We start from the raw sequence: 14,116 nt of genomic DNA, 5'->3' as shown, positions 1-14,116 counted from the left end.
GTCTTCTTAACTATGAACAGACATTTCCCGCTGCGCCCCCTAGAGGTGACCCAGCGTTCCACTACACCCCCTCGGCCATTTTTCTAATTTGAAAACAGCGATTTGATTGTCTACCGGCAGAAAATCGTTTTATTCCCAAGTTTATTAAAGATGTCAACAACAGAAGACTTGTCCATTAACCGTACATGTTGGAGCCAGAGTCTGACCGAGAGCACATCATGTGAGATACCCAATAAAATATTAATGCTACCACAACATGAATGAAGTAAACAAAGCCTCCACATAATTAAGGAGTTAGCAGGAGCTTCAACAACATCACTGAATGCATTTGGGTCATGTGTTTCCACGAAACCGAAGTTGGTTTCCGATTGCAGCTTCGGAAATGGCTAAAGGGCGATTCCATTAAAATTTTTGCTACCTTCAGCATCTTTAATCTACTCTAGTTAAAAAAATACAACACCTAGACTCTTCCAACCTGGACCAGATATTGTTAAATAATAGAATATTTAAAGCCAAATTTGTGATTTGTGAAACCTTTACTGAATTGTGAAACCTCAGTAAAGGACGATTTCAATCCTCTTTTTGATCTGGACCCCATAACGACTGAACTCTGAAATTTTGTTTTTCTATACAGTTTTAGCTTTTTGCTTTCTCTCAGAACATATGCTGAAGGTAGTTGAAAAATTAGGTGAAATTGCCCTTTATTTAAGTTTCACTAGTCAAATGAATGTTTCACAAATCACAAACTGGGTTTTAAATATTCTGCTATTAGTTGACAATAATCTAGTCCAGATTTGAAGAGTCTTTTCTTGCAGTTTTTTTTTTTTTTTTTTTTTTTTTTTTCTTTTTTTTTTTTTAATAGAGTAGATTAAATATACTAAAGGTAGCAGAAATACGGTGGAATCGCCCTTTAGCTATTTCCCGAATCGGAAGCTGCAATCAGAATCCAACTTCAGCTTCGTTGTGTTCCCCAAGACAAAAGAATGGCAAAAAAGAAAAACCAGGTAATTCAAACCTGCAGTAGTTATATCATCAAGGAGGAAGCTAACAGCTAGCACACAGCGCTAACAGAAGCAGAAGGCTCAACACTACTATCAAACCAATGGCCAGGATGTCATTATTATCAACACAACATTCATGTCTGAAATTAGTTTTGTTATTTTAGCAGCTCACCGTTTTGCCGTCTTCCTCCTTTCCACAGACAGAAGGAACTGACTCCTCAATCAGACGAACTCTTTCGGAAAATCCCTCTTGATACTGGCGGACATAGAAGCAGTGGTCCAAAAACGGACTTTCCCCGCTGATGTGGGAAGATTCCTGAGAAAAATTCAGTTTAACCAGAAACTTCGAAGAGGTTCTGAGGTACAGGGCGATGTAAGGAATCCTGAGCGCTAACACACGATACAACCGAACATCTTTGACTTGTTTACTTGCAACTTCTGCATAACTGAACTTGGACTACAAAAGACAGGTCTTGTGAGAAATTCTGTTCCCCCTGTGTCGGGAGCGCGCATTGCAGCCAGAGAGGTGGATTCGGCGGATCTGACCATTTTCACGGCGCACAAGAGCGGAGCCACGACCTTAGCAGTTAGTAGTAAGCAGCTTACAGCCACGGCTAACTCCGGGAGCCCAGGTAGAAAAGCCTTTTTCCCCATAGTCCAAAAGACTGCATTTGTGGCTGCATTTTTACTCCAAAATGCAGCCACAGTGTCCAAAAGAAAAAACATAAATGCAATCATTTGCATATTGAGAGTCTACAGAGGCTGATAATCTCCCCACTCTGCTCCTGGATTGAGTTTTATGTCAAATCCACATGAATTAAATGACAGAAACTAATTCTCTCACTGCATCTTTGATTCATTTTGTCCAGCTGCAGACTGTTAGACTGTCCAATCAGAGTCAGGTATTGTGTAGTTGGTGCTTTTAATCAGTTTTCAGTTAACTAAATTCAAGTCTATGGAACACAAAATGTCACTAAAATCACTCTGTCCTTCTAAAATCTTTCAGAAAATCGTAAAAATGCACTGAATCGTAGCGAATTGTATCGCTCAACAAATATTGTGATACATATCGTATCGTGACCAGAATATCATATATCATATCATATCGTGAAATTATTGTATTGCTACACCCCTAAAACATAGTATATTTAAAAGAAGGATTCAACTCGAAGGTAACATGAACGTGACTTCTTTACTGAACTTCACTTTAGTCTCAACGTGACACATATCAATACACTGGCGGATAACCTCTAGGTAACTCAGTAGCTAGGGGAGTGGTTCCGCTGCAGTAAATAGATCCGCTTTCTATACTACAGTCCACACAGTGTAAACGGAGCTTTGCTGTGTGACGTTCTTCTTCTGCACATGGGGGTCACTCTGGGGTCGTAAGCCTTCACACTGAAATCTGATTGCAGTCGCATTTAATTAACGTGCAAAATGAAATTCTGTTCCAGGAAAAACTGGGAATTGAGCTTCAAGACCTGTTGTATGAATGTAGCCTGAGATCGTCTGCATTATTGGTTCCCGTAACATGATCGTTGGGTCAAACAAATTAATATCATTAAGATTATTCAGTTTTAACATTTAAAGCCACAGCCAACAGTGGATATTAAACGCATGGATTGAAATGTATATTTTTATTTAGAGAAATGTAAATAAAACAGTAGCAGCCAGTGAAACATAATTTTGTTTTTCTTTTATTAGAGCCACTGCAACATAATCCTCTGTGTACATGTATGGCTGTGCTCCAGGTTGCAACCAGCAAGACCAGTTGGGCAGTGTGGGGCCCCATGAGGTGTCCTTGTTTCCTCCCTATTCATTCTTCCACCATGAGCAAAGCCCCGAGTGCTGGGGGATTTTACACTAATATATGCTCATTGATTTGGAAATCACAGCCAGAACGCTGGCATCCAAAGCGAGGAATTACACATGTTGACAATAACAGTTGCTCTTGTAGACGTGGAAGTAAAGGTCAGTGCTTGAATTTGGAGGTTTAATTCCCAGCTTTTCAAACTGCACTCTGTGTGATATCTAATGTGGCAGCCTGACTGAATGCACTCTGTGGGTGATGAGGATTTCTCAAGACATGTGCATTTAATCTCTGCCATGAGTTGCACACATTATGAGCCTGGCAGGATAGAGCTTGGTGTCATGCTGCTGTCTTCTACAATTTTATTCTTAAGGGCATTTTAGGCTTATTTATTTATTTAGGCTCCGGTTAATGAGCATGAGTGTGTCATTCACAGGACACTTGGTGTATAAGACAAAATTGCATAACCCTAACCCAAATGATCCCTTTTTTAAAGCGTATTATCATTAGTCTAATAATAATTTTGAAAAATGGCAAGTAAAATTAGCTTCCAGCAAAATCATAATGATAACTCATTTAAAACAAATATATTAAAAACATGAACATTAAAATGAGTCTATGAATAAATAGAATCAACAGCAAAAATAAATTATGTGTTAAAATAATCAATTGTTCACAAAGTGTGGTTGTACATATGCACAGTGAGAACTGCTGCCTTGCAGCAGGAAGGTCCTGGGTTTGAATCCTGCATGGAGTAACAGCTAATGTTGTTTTATGGAGGTCTAAAGAACAGGACCTAAAATTGAGTCTTGAGAGACTCCACAGTGTAGGAAAATGTTCTGAGACAGAAGTATCAAGTGCAACAAAAAATTATATAAAAAACATATTCCAATAAGACTTCCTGCAACTGTGAGCAACTCGACACATTATGAAATAGTAAATTCATATCCAATAAACTGACAATCTAGTAGGAAACTATTTTGTCAGTTTCTTGCTAACTTTAACAACTAAACAATTGTCCACATGATGCTATTTACAAAAGACTTCAGCATTCATTAAACAGTTTAAATGGATGAGTTAGTTAGAATATTAATCAATGAGAAATCTGATATTATTTACTGACCTGTTTACAAAATATCTATATTATTGTTCAACTATTATTTAAACCAGTGAAAAATACTTCTTTAACAAACATACTGCTCAAAAAAATAAAGGGAACATTTCACTTTAATTTTGTGTGTGGCTCCAAATCCAAGCCTCCATTGGTTAATAAATTTGATTTCCATTGATGATTTTTGTGTGATTTTGTTGTCAGCACATTCAACTTTGTACAGAACAAAGTATTCAATGAGAATATTTCATTCATTCAGATCTAGGATGTGTTATTTGAGTGTTCCCTTTATTTTTTTTGAGCAGTGTACATTTGAACTGCATTGTATTTAATTTGAACTGTTTGGAGAGTTTAGGCAGTCAGCCTTAAAACATCTTTCTTATTTTCCATCTTCTGTAAGTAAACCAGGGAACAACATCGTCCTGCACACACAATAGCTTTTCTTCAGACAAGTAACTGAATCTTCAAAGGCCATCACTGTGTAACCGAAAGGCGAACAAGAGTGCGACCACAGCAGGCAGAAGATTACGTGATGGCATCAGAATCTCGATCACCCCCCTGAAAGACTCGGGAAGGTTTAGGGTTTCGGCTTGACAATAAAGCCTCTTGTAACACGCTGAGCAGGAAGGGAGGAGGAAAGGATGCAGCAGGAGAGATAAAGACAGCCGACCAGAAGACAGATCCATTCACTCACAAGGCTCCTAATAAATCTTTTGTCTGACATTTTACAAATCCAAGAAGGAAGCTTTACATTAAAATAGAAACACTGAATCATAGTAAATCCTTTACTGAGTTTATGTAACAGCCTGAAATAGAGCAGAGGGTGACTGCAGTCTATAGGAGAACCGGAGAACATTGTTATGAAATTGGGTTGGTTGCCTGGTAGCACCGGCTGGATGGAAGCCAACTGTCGCTATCTTAATAGAAAAGAAACAGAGGTTTAAAGCGCAGCGTAGTGCCTGCACAGGAATTAATCCCAAGTATTTTTTCTTCACTCGTAAATTTCCGCTCCCTGAGAGGAAAACACCGAGAGCTCCAAAGAACACTGAACTAGGAGCAAAATGAAATACTGAAGTGTAAAAATAACAACTTTTATCCGTTTCTACACTTTTCAACTCATGTTTCTTTAAAATTTTACTTTCATCAAGGAAGCTTTTTTTATTATCAGGAGGTGAAACACAAACGGAAAACAAAGTGAAACATTGTTTTGAAGCTGTAGCACCTGCAGGCAAAGCACTTTCCAAACTATCAGGGATTTTAAGTTTTAACTTCTTCCCACAAACTCCTTCAAATACAAAAACAATCAAGAGTCCACAACACGTTTCAGTCAGACCAATATGATTCCAAACCTGAACCGTTTGTCCTTAGGCCACATGGACAAAACGCTATTGATAAAACACATTGATTACTATCTTCATATTGGATAATATTCATCTTAATCTAGTAATTACTGCTAGCTGTGTTGAAAATGTATCTGATGTAATATTGACATTTATCCTCTAAGAAAAATAATATAAAGAGATTAAAAGCTGCTGATGCTAAATTTCTGCTTTTTAGTGTTTGTAATGACTGAGTTACCAGCTGTTTATCCCATATTGTCCATTTCTTTATTATATATTACACTAAATCTGTTTTGGACGGTGGTTTCTCCTCATTGAGCAGAGATTATTTTCTGAATCCACATTTAAAACCTTTGTTCTCCCTTCTGTATCATAAATATGCATATAACAAACAGGACAAAGTTTAGATAAATGCGTGTTAAACTTCTGAATGAACGGAGCAGGAAGTGTTTCTGTTTGGATGTTTCCAGCTGTGACATTGCTGCTTAGCAGCAAGAGAAGGTTGGAGTTACATTTATTTTGTCCTGAAATGAATTAAAGTTATTAAACCCAGAGTTCAGTTAGGCAGACATTTATGTGGCCAATATTATGAAGTTACAGTGGAGTGCTGTTAGTAAAATAACAGTCAAAAATTAACAGCAATAATTTGGGTTATTTAGCTTGTCATAAAAAAAGACAATGGGGGTTCATTTGTCAAAAACGTTCATTCACTCATTTCATAATGGCAAAGTTTCAAACATTTATTTATCAAGCTAAATATTTTGTTTACCAACTAAATATTTAGATCCAATTTATTTGTTGACTAAATATTTAGTTTGAAGGTAAATATTTAGTTAGCTAACTAAATATTAACTAAGTAGGCCACACACCGGCTTCCTTTCACTCTTCATTACATCATGTATAAAAACTGGTGGTCAGAGTCGAGCCTGAAGTTTTTCACTTCTGTAACTTAAAGGTGAGTCAAGTCGGAGTCTCAAACTCAAGTTGTCATCTCTGACCTTAGTACACATCAGGTTTCAGTCCAAAAGAGAAGAAGATCAGCAACATGTGGGAGCTCTGACCTGCTGAGAGCGTTTACAGGCTGGTGGAAGTGGACAGTGCACACTGCACCAGTCCCCACAGAGGCTAAGGACCAGTCCATGTTCTGACATTTCTACTATTGTTACAGTGAAAAGACTACAGTCTGACATATCCACATCTACCTGAGAGGCATTAGTGGGGATATTGTGAAGAAGGAAATGACCTAACCTTTCCGGGCAAAAACCTGGCTGCTCATGCCAAATAAAATTTAAACTGCTGTCTGTATGATACCATCAGAAATAATTGTTTTTTTTATATTCTTTTCTGTTGCTTGTCAAAGTTAACATACAGTGGACATTTTCCTAAAACTATAAACACAAAATTCAGACATCCATCTAGACTGACAGGCTGGATGAGGAGCATTAATTAAATAAACACACAAGAATCAGGAGGAGCTGCAGCGATCTGCAGTTTGGGCAGGAGGATCTGTTAACTGAGTAACAATTAGTTGATTTTTCTTGTCTTGGTGGAAGAATGGCAAACAGAAAGCTGTTGTTCACATATAGCAAGAAGATGCACTGTTTGTAGTTTTTTACTACCCATGAAAAAAAATGCTGTATTAGAGAAAATGATGCATACATATTTATGTAGAGAAAAGGAAGCTTGTCAGTTATTGGAAAGATGGACTGAAGCTAAAAGTATAAGAACAGGGTCTAAAAGCCTGAAGTCTTTTTTATAAAACTCCAGTCATTACATACCAGGTCCTTACAAGTCCAGGAAATGTAGATTTTGAAACTGAGCTGATCAAACTTAGTCCAGATACCTAAAAGTTTGTAACACAGCCTTTTAGAAGACTCCAAAAATGATCTAAACCTAAAATGTACAAAAAACCTGACTGCTGGTGAAACACTGTCAAGGTCTGTGTTTTGTACTCTTTCTTTAATTTTTCAGAATAAAAATTAGGGGGAAAAATCTAGACACCCGAGCCTGGAAATATATATAGGTGTTTTTTAAAATAAATATGGAAGGACTCTGATGATACACAGCGACTCATGCAATCGGTGCCAAAGACTGAATACAGTTACATTTTTTCTGCAGAGCAAAAAGGTGCAGATGAGGTGGAGAAAACAAAATCTTTACATTTAAGCTGTGGATGCCGTTGGAGGGTGTTTGCCACCTTTTGGGGAGGCTGTCTAAGATACTTTTCATTTTCCCAGTTCCATGTCGGTTGCCATGGTGCAGCAACCTCTGGCCCGTATTCTTAGCCAGCCAGCTCCCCCCTGACCTCTGTTAATGCTCCTTGTTCGACACACACTGCCCTCGGCTGCTTGCCCAGGAAGGTCATCCTTCAAAGTGACACAGACAGCAAGGTCACCGTCAGTGGATGCTGTCGGCAGATCAGTTGTCTCGTCCAGGTCCGTCTCTCCCCTGTTACTGTATCCCTGCAGGGCTCCAGTGCCACCAGCCAGCAGTCACTTAGCACGTCATGTGTCCAGAAAAATACCAGCTGATGTTCCTTCTCCTCTGCAGAACCGCGGCGCTGCCTCCCAGCTTCCTGGTCCAGTCTTCCTTACTTCCTGTGACGGCTAAGATGTTCAAACCAAACAGCACAAAGACGACTCTGGTAATGTGCTAAACAGACTTGTTTAGCTCATGAGCTTTTATTCATGTCAGCTCTAATAAGATTTTGAGTGAGAATTCCACTTCCTGTTTGGCATACACAATTAAACCTGAATCCTATGCTCCTCGTGGGGCTCTCAGTGATGATGAGTAAGCATATTCCATAAATGACCCAGCTGTTGGAGCATATTGTGTTTCGCCTCATCAGGGATTCAGAGGGACTGATGGCAGATCAGCTGCAGTCGCTCAGGGCTCCGTCTCCAGCCGAGCCACCGGCCGAACGAACGGCCTCCTGTCTGCTGCAGCCAGGTGCTGCTGGAGACGCTGCCCAGATGTACGCCTCATTACAGCAGGACTCAGACAGCATTTGTCTTAGTAAATGATAACATTAGTCTGTAATGTGATATTAAATGAGAGAAATACTTAACTGCATATAGTTAGGAATTTCTGACACACTGATGAGTAAAAATTGAATCTGTGTATAGATTCATCTCCTGATCTATTTGAGTAGATTGGAATAACTTGACAGGAGCCTGGCATCAAACACACTTTTGTAGCTAAACAAGATTAAATGCAAACTTAATGCTAACTGTATGCAAAGGTCAGAAAGAGAAAAACAGAAGTTAAATCTGAAACCCTGAGTTTCAGTCTGCGATCATTGATTTTTCTACCAGGTCCTTAATGGACAGGCTAAAAATATGCAGCTTCTGGCTGCAGCTTTTATTTTGACAGAGATCCCTGTACATCTGCCCTCTAAGAAAAAACCCAGAATCCAAGCAGCATTTTAAAAACAAGCTTTGCTGAATTCATGTTTAGTGATATTTTGAAGAACCTGATATGTGTTTAAAGAGATGACTGCAATCCAGGTGATCCTTAAAACAAGCAGAAGCTTAGCTGCTGCTGTAAATGCTCATATCAAATATCACACATGTTCAGCAGTCTGTTGCTCTGTGTGCAGACATGTCAGCTTTCTCTCTGAAATGCAACAGGAATGGACAACGAAAGAAAAATACAGAAATGACCCGGCCACCTCTCTGCACATTAATGTTATCATTGTAAAACATTAATATGTGATGCTGTAATAAATATGATCTGTTCAGTTTTCATGGACTCAAACAGAAAAATACACACCCTCATTTATTTATGTCTGCGTTGACAAGCCAAGTATGAACCTCTGACAAGTCCTGCAGAATAAAGTCAGCATCTCCATTAACATGATGGACTCGTTTTAAACATAATGTATTTTAGTTCAAACCATAATTATCTTCCAGTCTGAGCAGAGTAGTTTTCCTGTCAAGATCCAAATGTACTTTTCCTTTCATATAACTGGATACGGTTGTCTGAAAATAACCCACACATGACTATTTTAACCAGTCAGACGACAACATTTCAGGAGAAAACTCTGGATTCTATAACGCTGAAGTAAAAACTGTTTCAGACTTAAGGAAGAACTGCTTGATGTCAGATTAAAATAAAATCAAACATTGCTCACCTACACATTGTAGTCACTGCTTCATGAATATCACACTACATAATTACTAAACTATGCAAACATCATAAAGGTTTTTCCACATTTGTCTCTTTACAGCAACAAACGTTTCGTTTTATCAGAGTTTTATGTGATGGACATTCAGAGCTTCCAGACACACCAGCTTTGGGCATCTGGACTGCAAGTTTGACCCATTTCTCTGAGTAGCACCAGTCTCATCACAGGTTGTATATTGAATTTAGGTCTGGACTTTGACTAGGCCATTTAAACACTAGAATATGCTTTGATTTGAACTATGCCATGCTCGCTCCAGCTGTTGTCCTGCTGGAAGGTAAAATCTGATCCCAGTTTAAAGTCTTGCAGGTTTTCTTCTAAGAATGTATTTAGCTCCATGCTCTAGTGGAGCCCCCATGCATGATGCTGCCTCCACCTTGTTTCCCTGTGAGGATGGAGTGAAAATGTAATTGTTCTCACTTTCAGACATAACAACTTGATCCTCATGTTTGCTGTGTTTCTCTGGTTTGTAGCAAACTGAAAAGAGAACGTCTTGTGTCTTTTCCTCTCTGTGATTCTTCCATACAAGCTGGGTTTGTGGAGTGAGTAGATAATAATTCTCCCATCTGAGCTGCAGATCTCTGCAGCTCCTCCGAAGGCCTCCACACAGCAGCTGGATTTATACTGAGATTAAATTTCAGAGGATGAGCTCACGTTTTGAGTCAGTTAGATTTTATCTGCAGGTATCATAGCACACATGCATGCCACACTATTCTGATATTTAAATCATCTCAAAAACCATAAATTATTTGATTTTCATTTCCATTATGTGTTCCAATAAAATGCACAGAGGTTTCTGGTTAAATGAAGAAACAGTGTGAATTACTGAGCGAATGGGATGCCATACTGATCTACTGGATGATAAATGTATACAAATGTTTGTGTTGATAAACATTTCAGCCAGATTTCTGATATACTACAGTTAATGTGAGTCAGGAATTAACATGGAAACATTCAAACTCATATTTTCCTATTTTAAATAGGATGAAATAATAAACTGTCTTCACAAATGAAGATGAAAATGCATAGAAGATGATCTTTATACATCTCTTAATTCATATTAATGAGGTTTATTGTACATGTCTGCACCTAATATTAAGATCATAAGACTGATTTATGATATAACACACACATCCTGTTAATAGCAAACCTAAACGATGTATCTGATTACTTGATTTATCTTGTTTTAGAGATGTCAGTGTTTTGGCCAGTCATTAGCTCATATTATCTGTCATTCTGCCAGTTTCTGAAAGTATTCAATTAAAACCCTGATATTTATTCTCCTATTGTCGTTTCTGTTGATTTCAATGTAAACATCCTGTCAGGCAGGCTGGATAATCACGAAACAGAAAAAAGCTGCTTCTCTCCTTCCTGCCCGTCCTGTGATTCAGAGCAGCACAGCTGCTCTGCAAATGGAGGGCCTTGTCTTTGCCTCCTTTATTAATGTCAAAAATGTGGAGAGAAAACGGGCTGCGTGCTGCAACACAGAGAGAGCAGGATTATGGATTCACACGCAGGCACTCTCACCTGGGCACACACACGCTCACACACATTGCTTATGTATACAAATGTTACACGTCACAGCGCAGATGTGTACGAGGACTCGCTCTTACCCATACGGGCCTAATCCTCATCATTTACCAAATCCAAAGGGCTGAAATAGGCAGATGCAGCATCGCTAATTCAGAGTTAAAGCACATACAAGAAGAGCAAAGTCCGTATTAGTGCTTTCCTTCAACCATGCTGCTCCATATCAGAGGGAATGCGTCAGCTCTACCATGGTTAACACTCAATAAAACATCAAAAGGGATGAAGCTCAGAGGTCTGGACAAATACACACCCCCACACACACCAGATCCAGAGTCTTTTCCTTCTCACACACGTACATACACTCCTGTGTGCATATTGAACAGCTGCGTGGTGCGGGTGAAATGAACAGGCAGAACAGATAACTGGTTTGCATCCCTTTCAAGGGAAAGCAAAGAGACTATGTCAACTGAATGCTAAATTTCAATTTCAATGGAGCGTTTGTGTGCCAAAGCTTCTTGCAATCAAGCCACATATCCACTGGAACAATTGGCAATCTGGAAGCCAGGATGGACGAGTCGATGACAGGTACACAGGGGCTGTCATCAACTTCCCATCAGGCCCCACTTCCCCCCAGTGGATGATTTGAAAGAGGAGAAAGACTCCTTTTGAAATTTTTATATCCAGAGGCAAAGGCATTTAATGGTCACTGTTTTGCATGTTACATGAGGAGGTGGCATTATAAGCATGTGCCAATGCCAAACAGCAAGCTGTGACAGACAGCTCATTCATTATTCAGGGATTTTAAATATTTCAGGGGAGCGACAGGAAGCTCATGAAATAAATATTTCAAACACTGCGTTACAAAAGGAGGTAGCCTTACACTTGTCTCATATTGATTAAGAGGGCAGTGGATTTGCTCCTCATGAAAAGAACATGTAGGCATGGAGACAGCCCCCTGAAAGGCTCTTATTTCATTTAGAAACTGAGGAATGTTTTTAAAAAACCATTAAAGACTCAAATGAACATTAAAAAAGAAGCTGAGGAATGTTTTTGTAAGAGAAATGGACTGCTGAAGCAGGAGGGTGAAGGTATAATGTAGGGCGTCGGAGATAGTGCAACGCTGGACACAATCGGCTCTCTGTCCACAGCGATAAAAAGAACAAGGCATCCTTTAAAATGCAGCCACTCACTGAAAAGTAGCTGCTGCCCAAAACTAATTCTCCTCACGCAAATTCAAGACATCGCAAAAAGCCGGGAGAACACAACTGCCGCAATTATGCCCCCCTCCTCTCCTCCCCTCCCCTCCAGCAGCAGCAGCCTCCCCTGGTGATACGATGTGGCACCGGAGGTGGGAATGAATCGCTTCATAGACAGGCATCTCCCTTCTCAGCAAACATGCACAAGTATGCAGATAGACACAGATACATTCTTCTCTGCAGAGGGGAGTAGCCTGCCAGCAGCCATCAGAAAAAGCAATCATGTTCTCTGTGAGACATGCAGGGAGGCTGCATGGAGGAGATGGAGATCCTAAGTTTGAAGCTTCAGCAAAACTGATCAGAAACCAGAAGAGATACTCTCCTTCTCATGGGGCTGATTTGGTCATCCAGAGCTTATGATTTCTGTAATTTAAGTCATAAATGATGATATGATATTTACTTACCTTCCAATATTATCCAAACTCCAATAGTCCAAGATAAGCCGTCGGAAGCTCAGTGCTGCTCCACAGAAAAGGTGAAAATCCTCAGAGTCTCAGAATCAGAGCCACATTTAGAGCTTCTTCTGATCACAACTTACTTTTACTGGGAATCATGTCCTTCACTCAACCTGTGTATAATCCACTCCCTTTTACTTTCCTGGTTGGAGGCGATTTCCACTGTGATATTCCAGCCTGAAGTAATGTCATGTATTCTTCTGAAAGAATGGTGAAGGGAAAACTGAGCAGGAGGAAAACAGGAGAAACTAGCAGCTCCAGTGCAGCGAATCCAGCCGGTCCTCTGTTCAGCAGCTCTTCTCCTGCCTTCAGAGGGAAATTCAGCATCTGCTCTTCATCCCCACATCAAGAGGAGGGTGTCCCCCCTCCTCTCTTTTAAGGATGGAAACTTTCACGCACCTCCACTAAAGCTGTGACATGTGACAGTGGATGCCAGTGAGCCTGGATTATGTCTTCTTTTACATAGTATCCTCCCTCATCAGTGGATTTGATCCTTTCTTTCTCTCCAGTTTGTGTTTTCTGCGGCTCGCTCCTCTGCGATGGATGCTGAGGAAGCGGCGGAATGAGACGAGCTGCTCGTTCTCCCGCTGTGGGGCTCTTTCTCTCTCCCTCTCTTTCCTTCACCCTCCCTCCTTCCTACATGCTCCCTCCCTGCTTCACACTACACCTCCCCACCTCTCCTTCCCTCTGCACACACACTCACACACACACACACACACAGATATGCACTTCTCTTGCTCTGGCTCTTGACAATTACTGCTGTGCCATTTCCAGCCATGTCAGACAGAAAGGTTCACCGCCCATGCTCCTTAGAGAAACAAATAAGGTTTGATAAATATGTAAAATCAAACAGATATGAAGAGAAGGAGCAACAGCATCGAGCAGAGAGGCAATCGAATCTCCCTTCTTCATCCTCCTAACCTGATTGCTAAATATCCCTGGGGCTGATGCTGCTCTGCATCTCATCTCTTTGTCATAACTTCTCTGTTTAGAGGAGTCGGCTTGATGCTGGCCAACTGTCAAGAGTGACTGAAGAGGAGGACGAAAATAGCAAGCAGGAGCAACACACTGCATGGAAACAAGGACAATGCATGTGCAGTAGCAGGTGCAAAGTTATATAATTAGCTGCTTCAGAAGAGTAAGCTGTAGCCGCTGCATGTGCATACTCAGTAATCAGCTGACAACCTGCAGCACGCCGCCATAAATAATGTAAACAAAAAGAACCTGTAACATGAAAGTCTCCCACTGAACCTGAATCTCACATATGGTTCTGCAGAAACCTGCAAGGCCATTACTGGCATAAACCATTTGTTTTGTACTTAAAGTGCATGACAGTGAAAGATTCTGCTCTCACTACACACCTACTGCGAATAAGTAATGATACTAAAGCAAAGCAATTATTTTGCTAAACTTGTGCTTCCCAGTAAGTC

General features: G+C 40.1%; 1 protein-coding gene across 4 annotated transcripts in view; it reads right to left on the bottom strand.

The window, feature by feature from the left end:
- The window catches only part of lingo2 (leucine rich repeat and Ig domain containing 2), a 193,998-nt gene extending 180,713 nt beyond the window's left edge, over positions 1–13,285 (bottom strand). For 3 of the 4 annotated variants that reach the window (XM_007551070.2, XM_016670940.1, XM_016670939.1), the window contains exon 1: positions 12,636–13,285. The gene's annotated coding sequence lies outside the window, so the exon portion shown is untranslated. Of the gene's footprint in view, positions 1–1,173; positions 1,265–12,635 lie in introns of those variants that run through there. The other variant, XM_007551069.2, reaches the window with a different exon arrangement.
- Between the last annotated feature and the right edge of the window lie 831 nt (positions 13,286–14,116).

This window comes from Poecilia formosa, unplaced genomic scaffold (genome assembly GCF_000485575.1).
Source record: "Poecilia formosa unplaced genomic scaffold, Poecilia_formosa-5.1.2 Scaffold39, whole genome shotgun sequence".
Classification (NCBI taxonomy): Eukaryota; Metazoa; Chordata; class Actinopteri; order Cyprinodontiformes; family Poeciliidae; genus Poecilia; species Poecilia formosa.
The sequence above is the reverse complement of the archived record's forward strand: the minus strand, read 5'-3'. Positions and strand labels throughout refer to the sequence as shown.